The following is a 12,075-nucleotide window of genomic DNA, read 5'->3' as shown; positions in this document are numbered from 1 at the left end:
CTTGCACACATAAAATTAAGTTCTTGTCAAAATAACAAGTTAACTCATATTAAAAGATAAAGGGCTGAATCATGAGAGACTATGGACTCTGAAAAACAATCTGAGGGGTTTGAAGTGGCAGGGGGGTAGGAGGTCGGGGTACCAGGTGGTGGGTACTAGGGCACGGATTACATGGAGCACTGGGTGTGGTGAAAAAATAATGATACTGTTATGCTGAAAATAAATAAATGAAAAAAAAAAAGATAAAGGGCTGGAAAACATGAAAGAATGGGAGAAACTCCAGTGTTTCTCTCTGTAATTCCAAAAGCAGATAATTAAGAAAGGGGCAAAGAGGAGTCAAGAGGCAAAGGCACCATTGGAAGAAACAACAGCTGAGGATGGCTGAGAATTTTCCAAGCTAGGGAGTGAAGAAAGCCACCAGTCCTCAGAGTGAATGTTTACATCAATTGCTGAGACAGAACAACAAGAATAAATCCACATCTAAGCATACCATAGCGAAAATTCTGAACAGCAGAGATAAAGGGAAAATCCTAAATGCCACCAAGAGAGAAGACAGATTACCTACAAAAAAAAAAAAAAACAGTCATTAGACTGAAAGCAGGCTTCTTATGGGTGAATTGACACCAGTGGATGGTGGGAAATAGCTTCCAAGCGATAAGCAAAAATCATGCAAAACCAGTGCTATTCTGAAGGCAGTAGGTCTTGAAAGGATATCCCTCAGCAAGAAGAAAACTGAACCCAGAAGAAAGGAGTGGGAGTGTGATATAAGGAACATACTTAGCAAAAGTTACCAAAATGTATTGGTAAATCTATGTAAGTATTTGTTGCTAATGATAATCACGACAATAACAATTAATTTTGTGCCTTGAAAAACTGGTAAAACAATAAAATGGTAGATTGAAGAAAGGACTCTGTGGGTAATCAAGGCCTGGCAAATTCCTTGTCTTGTTCAGAAGGAGAACAGAACAACTGAAGCATTACAGACTTTTGGTAGAGAGCCTAAAGTGTATGTTAAAAACATTAATTATTAAAAAATAGAATCTAAAATTTTCAAACTGCTGGGGCAGAGGTTGAGGAAGGAATAATAGAAATGTATAAATCCAAAATAATGCAAGAAATTATTTTTTAAGTAGGTAAAGGCTTGGTAGACAAAAAATAACAAAGTGGTAGAATTAAGTCCAACTGTGTCATTAATCACAATCAATGAAAACTGATCAAGCTCAGCTAATCAAGAAAGCTACTATGTGGATAAAGAAATAAACATCAGCAATGAACTACTTTCAAGAGACATACCTAAAACAAAGGAAATAAAGAGATGAGGAAAGATAACCCTGGCAAATTCCAAGCAAAAGATTTTGAGTGAGCATTCCCAACAACAGATAAAACAGAATTTAAGGCTAAAGCATGAACAGAAATAAAGAGCTTCATTCTCAAATTATATTTTTAGGTCTAAAAAAATTATAACTATCATGAATTTGTATGCATCTACTAATACAGCATAGATATATACATATATACATACATATATTTCATAAATAATACATACATATATTTCATAAATAGTTTTTCAATTTACATATACAAACTAAATATATATTTCATAACATATTACATATAATTTATATATGTATTATTTATTTGATATATATTTCATAAAATTTTTTAAATTTATAATACAAATATATCTATTTCATAACATATAAAATAAGTTATGTTATCTCATAAAGATTTTATTTTAAAGTAATCTCCACACCCAATGTAGGGCTGAAGTCACAACCCTGTGATCCAGAGTTGCAGGCTCCACTGACTGAGGCAACCAGGTGCCCCCGCATAGGTGTATTTAATGAAAAACAGAATTACAAAGAAAATTAGATAATCCATATTCGTAGTAGGAGATTTTAACACAAGTCTCTCAGACACTGATGGATAAATCTGACAAAGGATCAAACAACACAATTACCAAACATCATAAACTGGACAGATACATTAAGAGAACAGTTCACCTAAAAAATAGAGAACGCACATTTTTCTCTTTTTTAAAAGATTTTATTTATTTGAGAGAGGGAGAGAGAGACAGCATGAGCATAGGGGAGGAGCAGAAGGAGAAGCAGGCTCCCAGCAGAGCAGGGAGCCGGATGCAGGGCTCGATCCCCGGACCCTGAGATGATGACCTGAGCCGAAGGCAGATGCTTAACCAACTGAGCCACTCTGGAGCCCCATAACATGTATTTTTCATGTATATGTGGCATATTTACAAAAAAATCAATAGTTAATCACAAAGGAAGTTCCAGAAAAGTTCAAAAAATCAATAGCATACAGTTTACATACTCTGACCACAGTACAATTAAATTAGAATCAAAAAGAAAAGAGTAAAAATAAAAACATCCTTATACTATTTGGGAAATGAAAACTGAATTTTTAAATAATCAAAGATTAAAGAAATTACAGGGGGAATTGTAAAATATTTAGAACCAAAGGCAGTAAAAATATCTGCTTTTTGAAAGTGTTCTTTTGGGGCACCTGGGTGGCTCAGTTGGTTAAGCATCTGACTCTTGATTTCATCTCAGGTCATGATCTCAAGGTTGTGGGACTGAACCTCATGGCACTCTTGAGGAAAGGATTCTGTGGGTAATTAAAGCCTGATAAATTCTTTGTCTTGTTCAGAAGGAGAACAGAACATCTGAAGCATTAGAGACTTCTGATGCACTTTTGCCTACCTTAAGAATGCAAAAGGTGTGAGGTGTTTTCCAGTTTAATCACTGTATGGGTCCTAGACTTACTTACCCAGCAGGTCTTGAATCCAGCTCCCCACCTTGCTGGGGACCTCAGCTTTCTCTCCTGTTCCCCATCAGGGATCTATTGAAACTGAAAGTCAAAAGATGAAAACAACAACAGAATCTAAGGATTTCCTTTATTTTTTTTCCAGGTTGAAAATTCATCTTAATATTAAAAAATATATATTCAGTATTTGTAGATGCTTGGATCAGGAGGGCTTCTTGGAATATCTAGTCTACCATTTTGCCCAAAATGGCATGCCATCATTTATCAAGTTACCAATCCCCTCTGTATCTTAGTTTCATCTTCTATAAAATGGGGTTAATAATAGAATCTACCTTATAGGTTTGGTGTGGGGAATCAGTGAGAGAGTACATGCAGAGGCCCTGGTACTGGTAAGTGCTCAATAAATGCTGGCTATTAGCAGCAGCTGTTGTCCTGTGAACTTGGTACCAAAGAGTACAAAAGAAATCAATATGATAGAGCAATCTCATCTATGAATATACATGGGAAATTCCTAAGGGGGGGAAAAAAAGTCAGGCATGAAATCCAGTAGGGATATAAAAGAATACACAATGGCCAGGTAGGTTTATCTCAGGTGATTCCAGATTTAAAATTTTTTTCAAAAAACTTAACTAAAGTAGCTGACCTTACTGAAAAGATTAAATGGAGAAAGAACATGATCATCCTAATGGATGTGGTCAAAGCCACAGAATTCAAGATTCATTCATTATAATCACCCTCAGCAAGTAGGGGTGGAAGAGCCTCCTCAATCTAACAAAGTAACGAAACGCCAAGGGCAAACCTCAGAAATAAAGGCAAATCTTCAGAAGGATGACCAGTGAGGTCACAAGTAAAACAAGGAAGTTTACTTTCACCACTATAGTTCAACACTGTCCTGTAGTTTCTACACCAGTGCTGACCAATACAAAGGTGCTAAGAACTATACATGCAATATAGATTTTCTAGTAGACACATTTTAAAAAGGTAAAAAGAAACAGGAGAAATTCACTTTAATAATAAATTTTATTTAACCCACTTCCAAATTACTGTGTCAACATATAATCCATACAAAAAATTATCAGTGAGGTATTTTACTTTTTTTATAGTAAATCTTCAAAATCTGGTGGTTTTTTTTTTGTTTTTTTTGTTTTGTCTTGTTTTGTTTACATGTATAGCATGATGGAGACCAGCCACATTTCAGGTGCTCAGTCAGCACATGTGAAAGGGTGTTAATCAGGGAAACTCATGAGGTTGCCAAAAATTTTAAAACCTGAAAATGACAAATATTGGCAAGGATATGGATGTAGAAGCTTATTTATCACTGGTAGAAGTTCTCCTACCATTTGGAAAACAATATCTAATATTGGAAAATGTATATAATATTCAGCCTAATAATTCTACTTCTAGATAGAAACTTTAGGAAAATTCTCCCCTATGTGTATAAATCAATACTCTTCAGCATTGCTTTTAACAAGAAAAAAAAATAGAAAAACACTAAATAACCATAGGTAGAGAAAGGAGAGAAAATGGGCATATACTCACAGAAAGGAGTAATATACAACAAATAAAATGAGCTAGATGTAAATACAGTAAAATGGGCCAAGCACAATTACAGACAGATAGATAGTATAAGAGTATTTATGTGCAATTTACAAAATGTATAAAAATAATACTGCATATATTTGGGGCAAATTCTATGTTTAGTAAAAATATAAACAATACAGGGGATGGCTACGGAGCAGAATCACAGTAGCGGTGCCTCTGGGAAGGAAGAGAGAGAAAGAAATGAAAATGGCGAAAGAAGGGATCAACGATTTATCAGTAAGACATGACTTCTTTGATTAAAAAAAAATCTGAAAAAAATATAATAAATGTCATTTGTAAATTCTGCTTGATGGCTAGTGGGCATTACCCAGTGTCGCCCTCAGCAGTTTCCTGTATTTTTTGAAAGTTTTCCTGATAGTAATCTAGTAGACACATTACAAAAAAGTAAAAAGTAATAGTAAAAATAGTTGGTAGTAATATTAGTAATAAAAACAGATAGCAAAAATCCTTCTTGCTATCTATGTATCAAGGATGAAAAATGCTTACTAGCTACACACGAGCAGAATAGCTGCTACCAGAAGGAAAGAAAGTTCTGCCCATGAAGTTCCATGTGTACACCCGCACGGCAGATGCACACATGCAGTCTGGCATCAGAGAGACGGTGACCTGCGTCTAGAACAGCGTCTTGCACAAAGCAGGCACTCCATCAGCACTGGCTCAGTGAAATGAATGAAGTGTGATGCACTGGTGGGGGGACCCTCAAGAGCCAATTTGCAAGCAAGGAGGTTTGCCATGATTGTTGTGCTGTGATTGCTTAAGGATGAGGACTTGGTTTTGCAGGTAACATTTGAGGGTTCACAATGGGAAATAAAATATGGTGCTTGATCTCATTATCGGTCTTCCATCCAACTGGGGTCTTTTTGCTTTATAAAAAGGGGAAGAGAGTGGGTTGCCTGGGTGGCTCAGTGGGTTAAAACCTCCGCCTTCGGCTCAGGTCATGATCCCAGGGTCCTGGGATAGAGCCCCGCATCGGGCTCTCTGCTCGGCAGGGAGCCTGCTTCCTCCTCTCTCTCTGCCTGCCTCTCTGCCTACTTGTGGTCTCTCTCTATCAAATAAAAACATAAAATCTTTAAAAATAAAAATAAAAAATAAATAACTAAAAAGAGGAAGAGAATCCAGGCTACAGGGGAAGTGACTTCACCTCCCAGGCTACTCTGAACACAGTAATCCTACTTTGGTAGCCAGGTGATATCAAACATTGGATGAGCAGGAGAGAACTGGAAGGATATTTTCCCTACTTCCTCAAAACCCAGTGTGGTTTGGGCTCAGCGAGGACTCCAGGAGACTCTGACTTACTTAAGAACCTCATGCTTTGCCTGGGAAAGCTGTGGGTACATTCACTGATGGAGCCTCATGGTAACTTGACTTACCATTACACAGTTTTCAGGTTCTCTAGATGAAACTAGTTGCCCACATAAAACATTTATGTGCCAGATATACTGGTCTAATAACCATCTCTGGAAAGAGAAATGAATAAGGGAAAAGACAGATGATAGAGATAACAGATAGATAACTTTGCCTCTATTTGAGAAGGTATCTACTCTACTGGATAGAATTTAGCTGCTAAAAGATGGAGCAAATATGCCAAACTCTTGAGACTTCTGTTAAAAAAGAAAAAAAAAAGTAACATCCTCAGGAATGTTTTGCAATTAACCATGCTCTGTGCCTAACAAACCTAAATATGAGAATTGGCAGTGAGACCTGTAGACAGTGAAAGGAAGGGGATTTTGAGTCCTCCACGTTGTCTCTTTTGGCTCCAAGTTAAGAGAACCAGGATGTAGTTTCAATTTTGGATGTGCTAATTATGTTTGTCAATTGTGAGCTTTGCTTAATTAATGAGTCATGCAAATTTAACTTTAGTAGTTTTTGCACATCTAAATCATTACTATGGCAATTAAAAAGCTGCTTTGATTAGTCCCTTTCATAGTGTGTAGCACGGCTTACTTTTGTCAACTTCATTTTGACAATCTAGCATTTGGATACTGTTTGGAGAAAATATATTCTGTATGTTTGGGAAAAATAAAAACCAACTCAGGTGACAAGAAAGGTGGCCTAGCACTGGAATCTAAGTCAGCAACTGCTGGCAACATAAACTCAGTGAATACAGACCGGAAATTGTAACAGTACATGTTTAGGAGGAGTTCCCAAGGGTGGATAGAGTGGGTGCGCTGAATAAACTGGGAACGTGTTTCTTTTCGTAGATTAAGGTGGGAAGAAGATTTATGTGTCTTTGGTCTGAAATCAATGTCAAAATCTATTTAAAAAAAAACAAAACCACCATGGGAACCAAGCCTGTCCCTGTCTGGGAGACCTAGACTAACTCTCATAATCATTAATAAATACTGTGGCCAGGTGAAGCCTGTGCCAAGTGAAGCTCTCCCCAGGGTCCATTTCATACTCTAACAAGCCCAACTGTCAGGAACATTTTATGATATTAGGTTAAACTTCCTCTTAATTGCTACATAAGTGTTGCATTCCCCCATGAACCACCTGCAGATGCTCTATTCCTCTCCTTTCTGCAGAGCAAGAATCTAACACGCAGTGGGATTTAAGAGACTTCTCTCACTCCACAACAGAAATGAGTAGCAAATTCAAGAACAAATATAGGCTTTCAGGCACGCCCCCCCCAACCCTGTTCAGAGTTGTGTGTCCACCAAACCTTGCCTTCCCTTCCCCTCTCCACCAATCCTACAAGCAGGACAACAGCAAGTGACATAATAGGTTATTATAAATCCCTGATGTTTTTTTTTTCTTTTTTTTAAAGATTTTATTTATTTATTTGACAGAGAGAGATCACAAGTAGGCAGAGAGGCAGGTAGAGAGAGAGAGAGAGGAGGAAGCAGGCTCCCCGCTGAGCAGAGAGCCCGATGTGGGACTCGATCCCAGGACCCTGAGATCATGACCTAAGCCGAAGGCAGCGGCTCAACCCACTGAGCCACCCAGGCGCCCCATCCCTGATGTTCTTAAAGCACAGAACCAACAGCAACTATTTAGAGAGGATAATGTCGCTTCTCATTTTAAAGACATCCCCAAAGGCTAACAACTTTACACATCTGGTTTGACTCAGAGGGTCACCAGCATCTGTACTAGAATCCAGCTGTGGAAAAGAAAATACTATTTAATCTAAAAAGTAGATGACCCATAGGCAGCACATGAAAACCCACTGTGGAACGCTACAAGGTATATTAACAGCGAAGGGGAAACAGCTTTGGATGACTCATAGAAAACTCAGAGTCAACAGGGATAAAGGCATAGAAAAAGGTGAAAGAGGGAAGGATTTCTTAAGTAGTCTCCAGTGATAAAAATGCATGTCTTTCCTGAGCACTCCAAAACAAATAATTAAGCTAGCAGTCAGGATTCAATAAAGGTGGCCTTGTTGTTCTAAAATTTGAATGTCCTAAATAGAGAAATTAATAACTAAAAAAAATTCAGGTTCCACAGTTCCTTGATACACCAAATCTTCCAGTGCCCTGATAAAACCGAAATTTATTTTCAAAATTCTACTCCGTAAACTTGCCGCACCACCTCCACACCAATCTCTCAAATATGTGAGATACATGTACACAAGTGTGCTGAATATACTCTTACTAAATTCTCAGACACTTACGGTTTCTCAATAAAGACCTATGCTGGAGACTAGTTCCCTCCCACCTGCTCAGGGACCTCCCTTAGTAATCTCTCTCTCTCTCTCTCTCTCTCTCTCTCTCTCTCTCTCTCTCACACACACACACACACACACAGAGAGAGAGAGAGAGAGAAAGCATTGATCTTCAATCTTCCACCCTTCTGGATTCCTCCACCATGCATACTGATAAACTCCTACCTCCCACCCCGGCATTTTCTCTGGCAATCGTGCTCTCTCTCTCCTTCTGCCTTCAAAACCATCCCCATGAAGATGTCTGGTCTCACTGTCTCTGCTGCCTTGCCACTTACTCACTTCTCAGCCCACTGCAATCTGGTTTCCACTGAAACTGATCCCATGGAAGTCTCCTAAGCCTCACCAGCCAACAAATCAAGAGAGGGTTTCTCAGTCTATCCCACGAGGTCTTCCTGAAACCCTGGATGCTGCCCATCCCTCCCCTCTTGAAATTCTGCCTCCAAGGTTTCCATGGGAGCACTCTTCCCTGGCTCAGCTTTCTCTCAATCTCTCTCCTCCCCACCTCCCTTCTCAGTGTCCTTCACTGGCTCTTCCAACATCTCCCTAGAAGTTGAAAGCCCGATAGGCTTTCCTCAGTGCCCTTCTCATTCTCCTAGCCTCTCCATGGCAGACCTCTATAAGTCAGAAGCCTAGGGCTTGCCCTGACGCACTGTCATCTCCCTCTCCAGACCTACTGATTTTATGCCTTCATTTTTTGGCCCAGCTTCTCTGCCTCTAACCTCCTGTCCAAACTTCAACCAAAGTGAGATTTCTTTCTCTTTCTTTCTCTTCCTCTTTCTTCCTTTCTTTCGAGACAGAGAAAGCAGGTGCAGGGATAGGCAGAGGGAGAAAGAGAATCTCAAACAGGTTCCATCCCCAACACAGAGCTGGAAGCGGGGAGCAGGTGTCTATATCACAACCCTGAGATCATGATCTGAGCAGAAATCAAGATGCTTAACCGACTGAGCCACCCAGATGCCCTGAGAGTGAGAGTTCTAAGAAGCACAACAACAACAACAACAAAAAGTTTTTAATTTTTTTAAGATTTATTTATTTATGAGAGAGAGAGAGAGAGAGGAAGAGCATGAGCATGAGTGGGGTGGAAGGGCAGAGCGTGAGAATCTCAAGCAGACTCCCTGCTGAGCACAGAGGCTGATGCGGGGCTTGATCTCATGACCCCTGAGATCATGACCTTCGCTGAAATCAAGAGTAAGATGCTTAACCAACTGAGCCATCCAGGGGGCCCTCTTAATTATAAATCAATTCTTATTTATAGGTATAGCTCTTCTAGTGGAGCTATGAAGGCAAAGACTGTTTCTGATTTCTAAACCAGAGCCTAGCAAACTGCCTGGTACCCAGAAGGTACTCATTATATGTTTGTATAATGAACAAAATTCTACTGGAACAAATCATTCTTTTATCTCATATCCTTTTTGTAATGAGGTGGAGAACAAACAATTTTTAATCCTTTCCATCATTTTGCAAGTCACAGGGTGTCCCATGTTAAAAATTGGCCAGCTAATCTTCCACTATCTAGGTTTCAGCCGAAATGAATTTGGATTAAGCCTTGGGGATTCACCCAAATATTTAGAGAGAATGTAAGTCTTTTTAATTGAAATTGAGATAACTGGGATCTAATGGGTTATTATAGCTGTGCTTCTCTTGGGCAGTACTGAAATAATGTCTTGTGTCTTAGGTTTTATACAATGAGATAAATAAGAAAGGAAAAGCAAGGGGATCACGTTTGTTCAATGTGGACAAGACTGACAGAGCACAAGAATCTGATTCCTTAATGGATTCAGATGGGGGCCATCTCTTTAATGATATAAAATCGGAAATGAGAAACATCAAATGTAGATTAGTTAAAGAAAATTTGATGGCAACATTGAACTCAAGCTAAGTAAACAAGGTTTTTCCCAGGCAATTATAAACTATCCTCTAATTCTCCCCCAGTGGCCTCTAAAGTCAGCTTTTCTACATCAATTGTTGCATCAGTTTCCTTATGATTCTGAAACATTGTGTTGGTCTCCTGATAGATAATTTTATCTTCTACTTCTGGGGCAGTTTTGCAATTATGTAGCAGAGAATCCTATTTATCTTTCACATATATCACTCAGTCATGCTATGGTAACAAGTAGTTTATCTACCATCTTATTAACAAAACAAAATAAAACAAAACAAAACCATCTGGTGTAACTCAAGACTTCTGCACATACCAACATAATGTACTTCATGTTCACAAAGATGGCTTTGCAGGACCCTAAAATATCCTCTGAATCATGGAAGAGAGATGAAATTAATCCCTTGAGTCTCGTTTCAGATCCAAGTGTATTTCATTTATTCTAATTCCCTGAAAAAGCATGATTCCTGTAGAGCATATATGGAGAGTGTATGTGTGTATGTGTAGAATATTCCTTTTTTTAGAATTTGTAACACTGAGTTCACCAATCATGACCTGTAATAGGAAACTTACTGCAAATTAGGGATTCTCAAAGTATGCTCCAGAGATCTTAAAGCAACTGGATAATCTTTCTTAAGTTCCACAAGGTCAAAACTGTATTTGTAATAATACTACAACACGATTCATCTTTTTCATTCTCCTCTCACAAGGTGGAGTTTTCCAGAGGCTACATGATATGTGATATTAAAACAGATTGAATGCAGAAGCAGATATGAGAATCTAGCCTTTATCTATCAGGCCAGACATGAAAAATATTTGCAAAATGTAAAACAATCTCATGAATTTGGTCTTGGAAAATAGTTATATTTTGTAAAAATATGTTATCTATGCTAAAATGCAGTGGGAGAATTAGGACTTCATTGTGCTTCCTGAATCTAATGAGTCGTGTCTTTTATCTATTATGGAAAATTATCACCTATTATCTCTTCAAACACTTCCAATCCTCCCCCCATTCTCTTCCCCATCTAGAATGCCAATACAATGTATGTTTGTCCTTTTCGTGTTGCACATTCAACATTTTTCATATTTTCCATCCTCACAACTTTGTGCTACACTTTGGTTACCTCCTTTAGATTTTTCCAGTTTGCTAAGTCTTTTTACAGCTAAGTCTAATCTTATATAGCCCTTCTATTCCATTCTAAAATTCAATTATTGTATTTTTTATTTTTAGAAGTTCTACTTTGCTTTTTAAAATCTGTTAGGTCATGGAGCGCCTGGGTGGCTCAGTGAGTTAAGCACCTGCCTTCAGCTTGGGTCATGATTCCTGAGTCCTGGGATTGAGCCCTTCATCAGGCTCCCTGTTTATAGGGGAGTCTGCTTCTCCTTCTCCCTCTGCTGCTCTCCCTCTCCTTCTCTCTCACTCACTCTCACTTACTCTCTCTCTCAAATAAATAAAATATTTAGAAAAATAAAAACAAAAATCTGTTAAGTCTTGTTTGTGCTGTGTGTATATTCTTAGTTCTATCTTCTGATATCATTTCCTTAAATCTTCAAAAAAGATGAAACTCATGTTATATTCAGTTATCTGATGGCTCAATTATCTTAAAGATACAAAAGTTCTAATAACCACTGTTTTCTCTGCTTGTAACATATATGGAAATCCATTTCCTCCTGTACGGTGCAAGTTTGTCTTATCAGTTTATGTTCAATCAAGCCTTATGTCCATGGGAATCTTAGGCAGCCTGAGTAGAAGATGTGAGTTTTTACAGAAGATTTGCATTTGCTTTTGTTAGGCACCCAAGGTTCCCAAGATAGCATATATTAGAACACCTAATCAATTTGAGACCATGTCTCTGGTTATGAATTCTCAGGAGACACTGTATTACCCACTGTATTACCAGGTCAAGTCAGAGAATTTGCCTTATTATCTCTTTTGCTGGCTATTTTTTTCTCTAGTCCATCTTTTCGTGACAGATATGCTTGAAGATTCGGTTTCATATGAGGGTCCTCATTTCTCCACATGCTGGGCCCAAGGTCTAGTCTTCGTGTAACTGTTAAAGATTGAGCATCTTGGTTACCTGGAACAGCAAATACCTTTGGGCATCAGAGGCTTCAATGCCTTCTTCTTTCCTTGGTTTTCAGCTTCTTCTTCATT

At 38.4% G+C, this 12,075-nt stretch overlaps 1 long non-coding RNA gene across 1 annotated transcript in view; it reads right to left on the bottom strand.

Annotated features, from left to right (window-relative positions):
- Positions 1–2,809: 2,809 nt before the first annotated feature.
- The window catches only part of LOC122913786, a 55,626-nt gene continuing 46,360 nt past the window's right edge, over positions 2,810–12,075 (bottom strand). Inside the window, exon 3 of the long non-coding RNA XR_006385740.1 lies at positions 2,810–2,865. This is a non-coding gene — a long non-coding RNA (uncharacterized LOC122913786). The remainder of the gene's footprint in view (positions 2,866–12,075) is intronic.

This window comes from Neovison vison, chromosome 7 (genome assembly GCF_020171115.1).
Source record: "Neovison vison isolate M4711 chromosome 7, ASM_NN_V1, whole genome shotgun sequence".
In the NCBI taxonomy this organism is placed as follows: domain Eukaryota; kingdom Metazoa; phylum Chordata; class Mammalia; order Carnivora; family Mustelidae; genus Neogale; species Neogale vison.
The sequence above is the reverse complement of the archived record's forward strand: the minus strand, read 5'-3'. Positions and strand labels throughout refer to the sequence as shown.